The sequence below is a fragment of the Antedon mediterranea genome, chromosome 6 (assembly GCF_964355755.1).
Source record: "Antedon mediterranea chromosome 6, ecAntMedi1.1, whole genome shotgun sequence".
In the NCBI taxonomy this organism is placed as follows: Eukaryota; Metazoa; Echinodermata; class Crinoidea; order Comatulida; family Antedonidae; genus Antedon; species Antedon mediterranea.
The window spans coordinates 10,508,990-10,523,574 of NC_092675.1; positions in this window are offsets into that span (position 1 = coordinate 10,508,990).

The following is a 14,585-nucleotide window of genomic DNA, read 5'->3' on the forward strand; positions in this document are numbered from 1 at the left end:
CAATGGTTAATTTTGAGTATTCATAATTGCTTCATTTAAGTTTTTTATTTGTTTTTGTAATTTTTCTTTCTTTTTATTCTGGTTTTTATTTGTTTGTTTTCCGTATGCAATTGAAATTCTTTTATTTCTGTTTTTACAAGCTCCCATAACAAACTTGCATCTACAGGTTCTTTATTATTTTTTAGTATTGAAACATTAATTATTTTAATTACTAATTTTGTAAATATTTCATCTTTCAGGAAACTATTGTTGAACTTCCATAAACCAGGACCGCATATTTTTTTTTGATCTATTTTAATTGATACGGCCTGTTGATCAGTAACAATAGCTGGATGAATGTCACAGGCTAAAACATCTCAATTTGAAAAGAGATCTTCTGATACTAACCAGTAATCCAGCCTACGGAAAATGTTGTTAAATTTCTTACGCCACGTAAACTGTCGCTTATTCATGTTTTTGGATCTCCAAATATCATTTATTTTTCATTCGGTTTTTAATCGTAAAAACAGATTTTTCAAACCTATTTGCGCTACCTTTTTGGTCAATGTCACTATTCATGATGCAATTCAGATCTCGACCACCTAGAATGATAGAATTACCCTTCCCTCTATCAAAGTCATTGTAACATTTGTGTATGGTCCTAAAGAACGCATTTCTATTTTTGCTTTCATTTCACTGTTTTATACCAGTAAATGATTCAAATTTGCCTTACCCTGATATTTTTATTGTAGTGTTTAAAGTTAATCAATGGCATTGGACAATTAATACTGTTGACCAATGGCAGTACTTGATCTAGCCATGTATGAATGATCTAGCTATGGATTATTAGCCATAGGCCTAGTCCTACCTGGCCTAGTTTAATATTAATATTGATAATGTAGATTCAGCTTGTGACAGATTTATATTTCTGATAAGATGCACTAGAATTGTTTTACCAACTAAAGAAATGAAAATAATTGTAATAATTCCAAAAACAATGGTGGTACAAACATTCTAGACACTCTTAGTCTTAGGCAGGTTTTAGCTAAGTAGTAGGCCTATCTCTAGGCCTAGGTTTAAATCATAGCCCATGGGCCATATCCACAACCTGAAATAAAAAAAAAACAAAGAAATAATTAAAAAACAATAGAAATATAGTGGTACAATCCTGGAAACAAGGTACATCTAGGCCAATGCCTAATATGCATATATAGCATATCTCCAGTTAGGCCTAGACCATATATTTAGGTTAAAAATGATTGATTAGGCCCTTGACTGACCTACTACTACTACCTACTATAGGCCTATGTCTGTAGCATTATTATTATTATTAGGCTAGAGCTTGACTGCATGCTGTTTTAGGCCTGATTTCTTTTTATTATCTCAACCTGAAAGAATATAAAATAAAAACAAATGTCAGACCTACCTACTAGGCCACTAGATTTATTAAAATCAATTTAAAACACAATCTTCTAGGCTAGGCCTAGTTTATCAAAAAAAGAACTTTCATCACTAGGCCTAGACCTATTATTCACATTTGTCTCTTTAAATACTTTTGACCACCAAAGAATGAATGAGTAATCCGCGATTTTCCCTGTAACAACAACAGTAATATTGTCCATGTGGTAGGGCGCCGCCATAAATGAAAATGTATACAACTTTTTGTGACGGTTACACTAATCTAAGCCTGGACCACCGGTAGTATTTTCATGATAAAAAAAGTTATCAACTACATGCCAACATCATGTTAAATGCTGTTTTGATATTTAATTGTTCGTTTTGTGCAATTTATTTAGTAACAACTGCCGAATAAACAGTTCGCTTCATCAACCGGGCGCCGGGCGTGTTGTTGTTTACACGTTTTCACGAGGGATAGTTTAATAATATTTCTATATTTTTTTATATTTAACTTGTTTCTGGTAAAACTAATTTGCAAATGAAATTTAACATTGTATGTATCCTATTAATAACATGTATTTTATACTAATTTATATCATAAAAACAATACTTAATTTACCGGGCATAGATTAGTACGAGGCAACGGCAAAGAATAGGCCGTGCTGAGTAATTTTTAGTTGATTTTTGGTGTTGCTGTTCGGCCTTTCTTTGTGAAGTAATTTAGCATAGTGGTAAATAATTTTCTGTAGAAGTGAATGTACACTAATTTGTTATTAAATATGTATTAAAAAATGTTTTACAATAGCAAAATATATTAACATATATACAATAACATGCCGCAAAGAAAAAAATTGCGAGAGAATTCTGGAGCGCGTGTGAAAAAAACTTAAGTCCGACAGTCGTAGGCCTAATACTAGGCCTACAATTAAACGTTAACTAATATGCTTAGCACTAACCTAGAGGCCTATGTGGAAAATAATTTAATCAATTTTGATATAATAATAATTGGTGTAATATTAATAATGATACACTATTCCTGTTTTAGTAGGCTAGGCTATTATTGGCCTGGCAAAATAGCTAGGCCCTGGGCCTATAGGCTAGCTGGGCTTGGACCTCCTTGGTAGGCATAGGACTAGGCCCGGTAACCTTTCCAAGGCTCCCAGTGGGCACAGAACATAATTTCAACGTTGAAATAACATTGTCTTTCTAACTAACCTTTTACGCTTATTTATCAATGTTAATTTAACGTTGAAATAATGTTAAAATTTAGTTGACATTTTTGTTTAAAAACGTTGAAAAAAGGTTGAAAGTATGAAGTGTTTTTAACCAATTATTACGTTTGTTTATCACTGTTATTTCAATGTTAATTTAACGTTGAAATCCAGTTGACAATTTTGGTTAAAATGAAAATATTTTTGTTCAGCGTTTAAAAAAGGTTCAAATTATGTAGTGTTTTTAACCAATCATTACGTGTGTTCATCAATCTTATTTCAACGTTAATTTAACGTTGAAATCCAGCTAACAATTTTGGTTAAAATGACAATATTTGTTCAGCGTTTAAAAAACGTTCAAATTATGTAGTGTTTTTAACCAATCATTACGTTTGTTCATCAATCTTATTTTAACTTTTAATTTAACGTTGAAATCCAGTTGAAAATGTTGGTAAAAAATGGCAACATGTTTTCAACATTGAGAAACTATGGCAAGCCTCAGCTGTCTGAAGTATGGCAAGCCTCAGCTGTCTGAAGTATTCAAAATATTATATTATTATATCATTTTTTTATTATATTATATATTGTATTGTAATGAATTATACGTTTTGCATTATATTACTTGGTTTTAGCATTATATTATATCTATTTCTAATATATTATGTGAAAAATGTAACAAATTATTGACTTTTTGTATTATATTATTTGGTTTTAGCATTATATTATGAACATTTAATATTATATTATTAATAAAATACATTATATTATAATATAATTGTATTATATTAAACGCATTTACTTTACTTTATAACATACAACATTATTATATTATACGGATTCGTTAGTTATATTATTATTTTGTATGATGTTTATTATACGTCACGGCTTATTTCAGTTCTTCTAACTCTTTCTCTCCCTCCCCCTGTTCACTAGCAATCAGCGGCCGGCAGAATCTGAATTGTGACTGTTGAAGAATAACTACGTACTAGGCCTAGCCTAGGCCAACTAGGGGATCTAGACAAGTGACCAAGGATCACCGGACAGCTACAACTAATACTACAATACAATAATACTACTACAATAACTACTACTGCTACTACCTAGGCTTAGCTAGTGAGTAGTAGGTAGCTACTACTAGGCTCTAGGGCGTATGTATGATGTTAACTACTAGGGCCTAGGCTAGGCCTAGAGGCCTACTAGTACTAGGCTAGGCCTAGACTTAAGTTGTAGTAGGCTAGGGCCGGGCCTGCTGCCTTAGGCTAGGCTACTACTACTACTACTACTACTAGGCAGCCCATGATGGGTACGAGTAAGCCAAAATTTTGGATATATGTAAACCAAAATTTGGGTACGAGCGTGTTGGCATGGCATGGGTACGGGTTGAACTGTATTCTTCTAGCTAATCGTACTATGCCTAGGCCTCAAGTAAGTCTACGCTACCCAGTCCGGCTACAATATGGTCTATTTTGTTTTATAGCTTTATTGATAGCTGGGTTCAAATCTGGGTTGGGACGGCTTTTTCTCATTCTAAAACAGATTTCCTTATCATAATAAAATAATATATGAATTTATTTGTAATATTATTGTAATGTATACATAATATAAGTAATTGCCATTGCCTTTATTACTATTAATTATGTATTATACGGTTACCCCTTAATTATACTATAGTATAATTTCCTTGTTATATTTTACAATATTTTCTTCCTAATTCTACAATTTTGTCTTTCACAGCACAAATTTATCATACTGAATCATCACACACCAAGTCTCATAAATCTCTACTGTATTTGTCCAAGCTACTCCAGCTACATGGTATTGCCTTGAGGCTAAACTACACGGTATACTGGCACTACCATCATTCCTGGCTCGTCAACCTGTACCACATAAGCACAGTTTCAGTTTATTTACCATTTCAATTTCTGAACATAAGAGATGAACAACTTATATGGATGGATAACCGTAAGAGCGAAGCTCGTTTACCGGTCACCCGTTAGTGCAGTGACATTTCAGAAAACATAAAGACAGGACAAAGGTGCAATACTTAACAAGACATGTGAACACTTGTGTGTGCAACCCCTTGGATAAAATAATATATTTATATAAAGGAGAAAGTTAGATATTATAATATTTCTTTTTGATCATACAATGATAATTTTTAAATTACTTCTTAAGAAGTCATACTACTGATTCAAAATAGTGACTTACACCCTGTGGTCAAGGCTTTATTTGCTCTTATGCGTATTTCCTCCAACATACAGAGTACATAGGACTTTTTTTATTCATAACTGTTGAATTGTTTCCCAATACATAGTACCTATTGGTATTATATCTAAAAATACAAAGGCGGCTAACACAGATAGTTCCATATATACAGTACTCTTTTATAGATAGATGTATCTCACCAAACTACTCCCAACTACCTAATCTAATAATAGTACTATTAGCATACTACTATACACTTTGTAGACAAGAAATAAGTTGTATACACCTACAGGACTTATGGTAGTACAGTCGAACGCCCTCTCACTGGCCCGGTAAACATAATCTATACCTAGATTATTACAGTAATTAAAGTACATTATTACAGAGTTTTTTTTTTTTTTGCAGAAATCAAAGTTATGTGTATAGAAAGCAGTACTCGTATTAAAAACTAAGCAGGTTGCAGGTCTTGAATGCAAACTGGCAGGATATTTTGAATATTTTTTGTTGTTGAAATGAGGGAATCCTAACTTCAATTTCCACGAACTGGAGACGAAGACATATTATGACCCTTTTATTTAAATTTATTTGAATAGACATCCATGTAAAGTCATTAAAGGCTACATGATTGTTTTATTTTTTAATATGTGATAGTAGGAAATCATTGTGTATAATGAGGACTATGAATCTGATATTTACTTGCATTCTTATCTTTTTAAAATATTATTTATAATGCCGGTAATGAGTTTAAAATTTAATTATATTGACTATTTTTGATAATCATCATGTCCTTATAAATTCATTTATACTTTTTTTGTGTAATATAGTTCATATATTATGTATTAAATAAATTGGTAAGGCCCTATACTGTTATTATTTAAGGAAAGTTTATATACACTATTATTTTATGCCTACCAATATTAGTATTAATTGTTTATGTAAATATTTTTTCTAATTGCCTTGATTTTTGTATAGGCCAATGGCATCAATGTTTTTCTCAAAGCGAATTAGCCTAATAATGCCACATTTAGACACATGATTCATTGATTTCTGATATTCTGTACTTGTGTATGCATTACTAAAATAGTAGTTAATATATTTCATTTATAATGTATGTATAAACATATATTCATATTTTTTTAAACATTTTTAAATTTAAAAATTATTACAATACCTATCTACCTTTCTGATATTGTTACTATTATATAATATTTTTTGAGGCAGCAATAAAAAAAAAATTAAAAAATTTATTTGACTTATACTGTACTATGTTAGTTCAGGAGATGAAGTGTGTGTGGGCAGAAACTAGTGTGTTGGAGGTTGGTGGTGTGAGGTGTATAGTTGTCACTTTAAGACCTAAATTAGATGTTTTCTGAAGAAAAGAAGTAAGCGGATACGCTTTCAAACAACTCCAAGAAGATTCACACAAAAATAATTACTTTCCAATAAAATAGTATAACAGTGTATATTACAGTACATTGAATAAACTCGAGCGGAATAATAACACACATAAAAAAACATTCATTTTCTTGTCGAAAAGTGCCCTCTCTAGTTTTCTATTAATTTATTAATAATTATTATCAATTAATGAGTAATATGAACATATTTTTAAAATTTAATGCTGGAAACTGTATCTACTCCTAACAAAGTTTCATATCTCCAAATTTCATCTCCATCATTTCAACAACAAAAAATATTCAAAATATCCTGCCAGTTTGCATTCAAGACCTGCAACCTGCTTAGTTTTTAATACGAGTACTGCTTTCTATACACATAACTTTGATTTCTGCAAAAAAAAAAAAAACTCTGTAATAATGTACTTTAATTACTGTAATAATCTAGGTATAGATTATGTTTACCGGGCCAGTGAGAGGGCGTTCGACTGTACTACCATAAGTCCTGTAGGTGTATACAACTTATTTCTTGTCTACAAAGTGTATAGTAGTATGCTAATAGTACTATTATTAGATTAGGTAGTTGGGAGTAGTTTGGTGAGATACATCTATCTATAAAAGAGTACTGTATATATGGAACTATCTGTGTTAGCCGCCTTTGTATTTTTAGATATAATACCAATAGGTACTATGTATTGGGAAACAATTCAACAGTTATGAATAAAAAAAGTCCTATGTACTCTGTATGTTGGAGGAAATACGCATAAGAGCAAATAAAGCCTTGACCACAGGGTGTAAGTCACTATTTTGAATCAGTAGTATGACTTCTTAAGAAGTAATTTAAAAATTATCATTGTATGATCAAAAAGAAATATTATAATATCTAACTTTCTCCTTTATATAAATATATTATTTTATCCAAGGGGTTGCACACACAAGTGTTCACATGTCTTGTTAAGTATTGCACCTTTGTCCTGTCTTTATGTTTTCTGAAATGTCACTGCACTAACGGGTGACCGGTAAACGAGCTTCGCTCTTACGGTTATCCATCCATATAAGTTGTTCATCTCTTATGTTCAGAAATTGAAATGGTAAATAAACTGAAACTGTGCTTATGTGGTACAGGTTGACGAGCCAGGAATGATGGTAGTGCCAGTATACCGTGTAGTTTAGCCTCAAGGCAATACCATGTAGCTGGAGTAGCTTGGACAAATACAGTAGAGATTTATGAGACTTGGTGTGTGATGATTCAGTATGATAAATTTGTGCTGTGAAAGACAAAATTGTAGAATTAGGAAGAAAATATTGTAAAATATAACAAGGAAATTATACTATAGTATAATTAAGGGGTAACCGTATAATACATAATTAATAGTAATAAAGGCAATGGCAATTACTTATATTATGTATACATTACAATAATATTACAAATAAATTCATATATTATTTTATTATGATAAGGAAATCTGTTTTAGAATGAGAAAAAGCCGTCCCAACCCAGATTTGAACCCAGCTATCAATAAAGCTATAAAACAAAATAGACCATATTGTAGCCGGACTGGGTAGCGTAGACTTACTTGAGGCCTAGGCATAGTACGATTAGCTAGAAGAATACAGTTCAACCCGTACCCATGCCATGCCAACACGCTCGTACCCAAATTTTGGTTTACATATATCCAAAATTTTGGCTTACTCGTACCCATCATGGGCTGCCTAGTAGTAGTAGTAGTAGTAGTAGCCTAGCCTAAGGCAGCAGGCCCGGCCGCGATTTTTTTTTTCGTACATAAGTTGGGGACCCCATCATGAAACGTCACAAAATAAACATGAATAATTCATCAGTTAAATTTTCTTGTTCCGTGTGCACCCAAGCGTATAGCAACAAGAAGTGATTACACAAGTGCGGTACGATTCTAGGCCTGTATCTCCGCTGTGGTTGCCGCGTGCGATTTCATAATAGAATAGCGGAGTTTTGTGTGGATTGTCGAAATAATCAGCCTTTAGTTTATGGTGTTTTTAATATAGTTTATTACTAAAGAATTACGTGTTAAAATTATAGTTTCTATTGATACTATTAGGCCTAATTACTAGTCTCTAAACCCCTGTATATTCTAGTAGGCCTAGTAGCTGTGTGGGTGTGTGTGACTTGTGTGTTGGGTATGACACAGTCCGAGTAATAAGTCAGCAAAATTAAACAATAAACATTACACAAAAATACATTTTTTATTCTCGTGGGTCTAATCTTCCCATCTCATGAGTTCATATATCCGCGAATTTTTAAAGTTCCTTTGAGTAATGCATATTGTTTGATAATAAAAGCAGAATTAAAAAATTACAGTACACAAATTATACACATTCTTTATTATTGTGGGTCTAAGCTTTCTTTGGGCTATGTCCAATTACTACTCAGTTAAATTTGTTGTTCCGTGTGCACCCAAGGAAGCGTATAGCAACACGAAGTGATTACACAACTGCGATACGATTCTTTCTACAATAATAGGCCTAGGATTCTAGGTCAATTCACGTGATTGCCTTCGCGCACTCTTCTTCACACACACGTCCACTATGCAAAATGTGTCGAGGCTAATCGACAGCTAGGCAAAACATTAAACTAAGTAGTAATTGGACATAGCCCAAAGAAAGCTTAGACCCACAATAATAAAGAATGTGTATAATTTGTGTACTGTAATTTTTTAATTCTGCTTTTATTATCAAACAATATGCATTACTCAAAGGAACTTTACAAATTCGCGTATATATGAACACATGAGATGGGAAGATTAGACCCACGAGAATAAAAAATGTATTTTTGTGTAATGTTTATTGTTTAATTTTACTGACTTATTACTCGGACTGTGTCATACCTAACACACAAGTCACACACACCCACACAGCTTCTACTAGAATATACAGGAGAGACTAGTAATTAGGCCTAATAGTATCAATAGAAACTATAATTTTAACACGTAATTCTTTAGTAATAAACTATATTAAAAACACCATAAACTAAAGGCTGATTATTTCGACAATCCACACAAAACTCCGCTATTCTATTATGAAATCGCACGTGGCAACAACAGCGGAGATAGGCCTAGACTCGTACCGCACTTGTGTAATCACTTCTTGTTGCTATACGCTTGGGTGCACACGGAACAAGAAAATTTAACTGATGAATTATTCATGTTTATTTTGTGACGTTTCATGATGGGGTCCCCAACTTATGTACGAAAAAAAAAATCGCGGCCCGGCCCTAGCCTACTACAACTTAAGTCTAGGCCTAGCCTAGTACTAGTAGGCCTCTAGGCCTAGCCTAGGCCCTAGTAGTTAACATCATACATACGCCCTAGAGCCTAGTAGTAGCTACCTACTACTCACTAGCTAAGCCTAGGTAGTAGCAGTAGTAGTTATTGTAGTAGTATTATTGTATTGTAGTATTAGTTGTAGCTGTCCGGTGATCCTTGGTCATTTGTCTAGATCCCCTAGTAGGTCTAGGCTAGGCCTAGTACGTAGTTATTCTTCAACAGTCACAATTCAGATTCTGCCGGCCGCTGATTGCTAGTGAACAGGGGGAGGGAGAGAAAGAGTTAGAAGAACTGAAATAAGCCGTGACGTATAATAAACATCATACAAAATAATAATATAACTAACGAATCCGTATAATATAATAATGTTGTATGTTATAAAGTAAAGTAAATGCGTTTAATATAATACAATTATATTATAATATAATGTATTTTACTAATAATATAATATTAAATGTTCATAATATAATGCTAAAACCAAATAATATAATACAAAAAGTCAATAATTTGTTACATTTTTCACATAATATATTAGAAATAGATATAATATAATGCTAAAACCAAGTAATATAATGCAAAACGTATAATTCATTACAATACAATATATAATATAATAAAAAAATGATATAATAATATAATATTTTGAATACTTCAGACAGCTGAGGCTTGCCATACATGTGCATCTAAATATATGGATGACCATTGAGATAATATCTCAATGAAATAAAAGGTTGGTATTGACTTGGTATTATGGCAAGCCTCAGCTGTCTGAAGTATGGCAAGCCTCAGCTGTCTGAAGTATTCAAAATATTATATTATTATATCATTTTTTTATTGTATTATATATTGTATTGTAATGAATTATACGTTTTGCATTATATTACTTGGTTTTAGCATTATATTATATCTATTTCTAATATATTATGTGAAAAATGTAACAAATTATTGACTTTTTGTATTATATTATTTGGTTTTAGCATTATATTATGAACATTTAATATTATATTATTAATAAAATACATTATATTATAATATAATTGTATTATATTAAACGCATTTACTTTACTTTATAACATACAACATTATTATATTATACGGATTCGTTAGTTATATTATTATGTTGTATGATGTTTATTATACGTCACGGCTTATTTCAGTTCTTCTAACTCTTTCTCTCCCTCCCCCTGTTCACTAGCAATCAGCGGCCGGCAGAATCTGAATTGTGTGACTGTTGAAGAATAACTACGTACTAGGCCTAGGCCTAGCCTAGGCCTACTAGGGGATCTAGACAAGTGACCAAGGATCACTGGACAGCTACAACTAATACTACAATACAATAATACTACTACAATAACTACTACTGCTACTACCTAGGCCTAGCTAGTGAGTAGTAGGTAGCTACTACTAGGCTCTAGGGCGTATGTATGATGTTAACTACTAGGTAGGGCCTAGGGCTAGGCCTAACTAGAGGCCTACTAGTACTAGGCTAGGCCTAGACTTAAGTTGTAGTAGGCTAGGGCCGGGCCTGCTGCCTTAGGCTAGGCTACTACTACTACTACTACTAGGCAGCCCATGATGGGTACAAGTAAGCCAAAATTTTGGATATATGTAAACCAAAATTTGGGTACGAGCGTGTTGGCATGGCATGCATGGGTACGGGTTAACCTGTATCCTTCTAGCTAATCGTACTATGCCTAGGCCTCAAGTAAGTCTACGCTACCCAGTCCGGCTACAATATGGTCTATTTTGTTTTATAGCTTTATTGATAGCTGGGTTCAAATCTGGGTTGGGACGGCTTTTTCTCATTCTAAAACAGATTTCCTTATAATAAAATAATATATGAATTTATTTGTAATATTGTAATGTATACATAATATAAGTAATTGCCATTGCCTTTATTACTATTAATTATGTATTATACGGTTACCCCTTAATTATACTATAGTATAATTTCCTTGTTATATTTTACAATATTTTCTTCCTAATTCTACAATTTTGTCTTTCACAGCACAAATTTATCATACTGAATCATCACACACCAAGTCTCATAAATCTCTACTGTATTTGTCCAAGCTACTCCAGCTACATGGTATTGCCTTGAGGCTAAACTACACGGTATACTGGCACTACCATCATTCCTGGCTCGTCAACCTGTACCACATTAGCACAGTTTCAGTTTCAGTTTATTTACCATTTCAATTTCTGAACATAAGAGATGAACAACTTATATGGATGGATAACCGTAAGAGCGAAAGCTCGTTTACCAGTCACCCGTTAGTGCAGTGACATTACAGACAACATAAAGACAGGACAAAGGTGCAATACTTAACAAGACATGTGAACAGTTGTGTTTGCAACCCCTTGGATAAAATAATATATTTATATAATGGAGAAAGTTAGATATTATAATATTTCTTTTTGATCATACAATGATAATTTTTAAATTACTTCTTAAGAAGTCATACTACTGATTCAAAATAGTGACTTACACCCTGTGGTCAAGGCTTTCTTTGCTCTTATGCTTATTTCCTCCAACATACAGAGTAAATAGGACTTTTTTTATTCATAACTGTTGAATTGTTTCCCAATACATAGTACCTATTGGTATTATATCTAAAAATACAAAGGCGGCTAACACAGATAGTTCCATATATACAGTACTCTTTTATAAATAAATGTATCTCTCCAAACTACTCCCAACTACCTAATCTAATAATAGTACTATTAGCATACTACTATACACTTTGTAGACAAGAAATAAGTTGTATACACTAGAGGACTTATGGTAGTACAGTCGATCGCCCTCTCACTGGCCCGGTCAACATAATCTATACCTAGATTATTACAGTAATTAAAGTACATTATTACAGAGTTTTTTTTTTTTTGCAGAAATCAAATTTATGTGTATAGAAAGCAGTACTCGTATTAAAAACTAAGCAGGTTTTTGAACGCAGACTGGCAGGATATTTTGAATATTTTTTGTTGTTGAAATGATGGAATCCTAACTTCAATTTCCACGAACCCTTTTATTTAAATTTATTTGAATAGACCTCCATGTAAACTCATTAAAGGCTACATGATTGTTTTATATTTTAATATGTGATAGTAGAAAATCATTGTGTATAATGAGGACTATGAATCTGATATTTACTTGCATTCTCATCTTTTTAAATTATTATTTATAATGCCGGTAATGAGTTTAAAATTTAATTATATTGACTATTTTTGATAATCATCATGTCCTTATAAATTCATTTATATTTCTTTTGTGTAATATAGTTCATATATTATGTATTAAGTAAATTGGTAAGGCCCTATACTGTTACTATTTAAGGAAAGTTTATATACACTATTATTTTATGCCTACCAATATTAGTATTAATTGTTTATGTAAATATTTTGTCTAATTGCCTTGATTTTTTGTATAGGCCAATGGCATCAATGTTTTTCTCAAAGCAAATTAGCCTAATAATGCCACATTTAGACACATGATTCATTGATTTCTGATATTCTGTACTTGTGTATGCATTACTAAAATAGTAGTTAATATATTTCATTTATAATGTATGTATAAACATATATTCATATTTTTTTAAACATTTTTAAATTTAAAAATTATTACAATACCTATCTACCTTTCTGATATTGTTACTATTATATAATATTTTTTGAGGCAGCAATAAAAAAAAAATTAGAACAATTAATTTGAGTTATACTGTACTATGTTAGTTCAGGAGATGAAGTGTGTGTGGGCAGAAACTAGTGTGTTGGAGGTTGGTGGTGTGAGGTGTATAGTTTAGTTGTCACTTTAAGATCTAAATTAGATGTTTTCTGAAGAAAAGAAGTAAGCGCATACGGTTTCAAACAACTCCAAGAAGATTCACACAAAAATAATTACTTTCCAATAAAGTAGTATAACAGTGTATATTACAGTACATTGAATAAACTCGAGCGGAATAATAACGCACATAAAAAAACATTCATTTTCTTTTCGAAAAGTGCCCTCTCTAATTTTCTATTAATTTATTAATAATTATTATTAATTAATGAGTAATATGAACATATTTTTAACATTCAATGCTGGAAGCTGGTTCTACTCCTAACAAAGTTTCATATCTCCAAATTTCATCAACGTATTCAAAGCACTTCAATATTAAATATCACATTTAACATAAAAATTCGGGTTTTGGATAGAATTTTGCTTAAAAACATATACAAAAAACATCGATAAAAAATACTTTTCGTATTCAAAAACATTTGATACTTGGTATAAATGTTCACTATAGGTTGCTCTATTCACAGAAAAAAATTGCATTCATGAACGTTTTTTGTTGGTTGTTTTTTCAAAATAGTTATTAGCTTGAAAAAAATGAGTTGGAATTGTATGGTCTTTCATAAGTGTACATTTTGTAAAAACGTAAATTTAAAAAATCAGTGATATGGCTTGATTTGGTTTGCAATATGGATGGAGCAACCTATATTGAACATTTATTCCAAGTATCAAATGTTTTTGAATACGAAAAGTATTTTTTATCGATGTTTTTTGTATATGTTTTTAAGCAAAATTATATCCAAAACCTGAATTTGTAATGTTAAATGTAATTTATTTAAGTGCTTTGAATACGTTGATGAAATTTGGAGATATGAAACTTTGTTAGGAGTAGATACAGTTTCCAGCATTAAATTTTAAAAATATGTTCATATTACTCATTAATTGATAATAATTATTAATAAATTAATAGAAAACTAGAGAGGGCACTTTTCGACAAGAAAATGAATGTTTTTTATGTGTGTTATTATTCCGCTCGAGTTTATTCAATGTACTGTAATATACACTGTTATACTATTTTATTGGAAAGTAATTATTTTTGTGTGAATCTTCTTGGAGTTGTTTGAAAGCGTATCCGCTTACTTCTTTTCTTCAGAAAACATCTAATTTAGGTCTTAAAGTGACAACTATACACCTCACACCACCAACCTCCAACACACTAGTTTCTGCCCACACACACTTCATCTCCTGAACTAACATAGTACAGTATAAGTCAAATAAATTTTTTAATTTTTTTTATTGCTGCCTCAAAAAACATTATATAATAGTAACA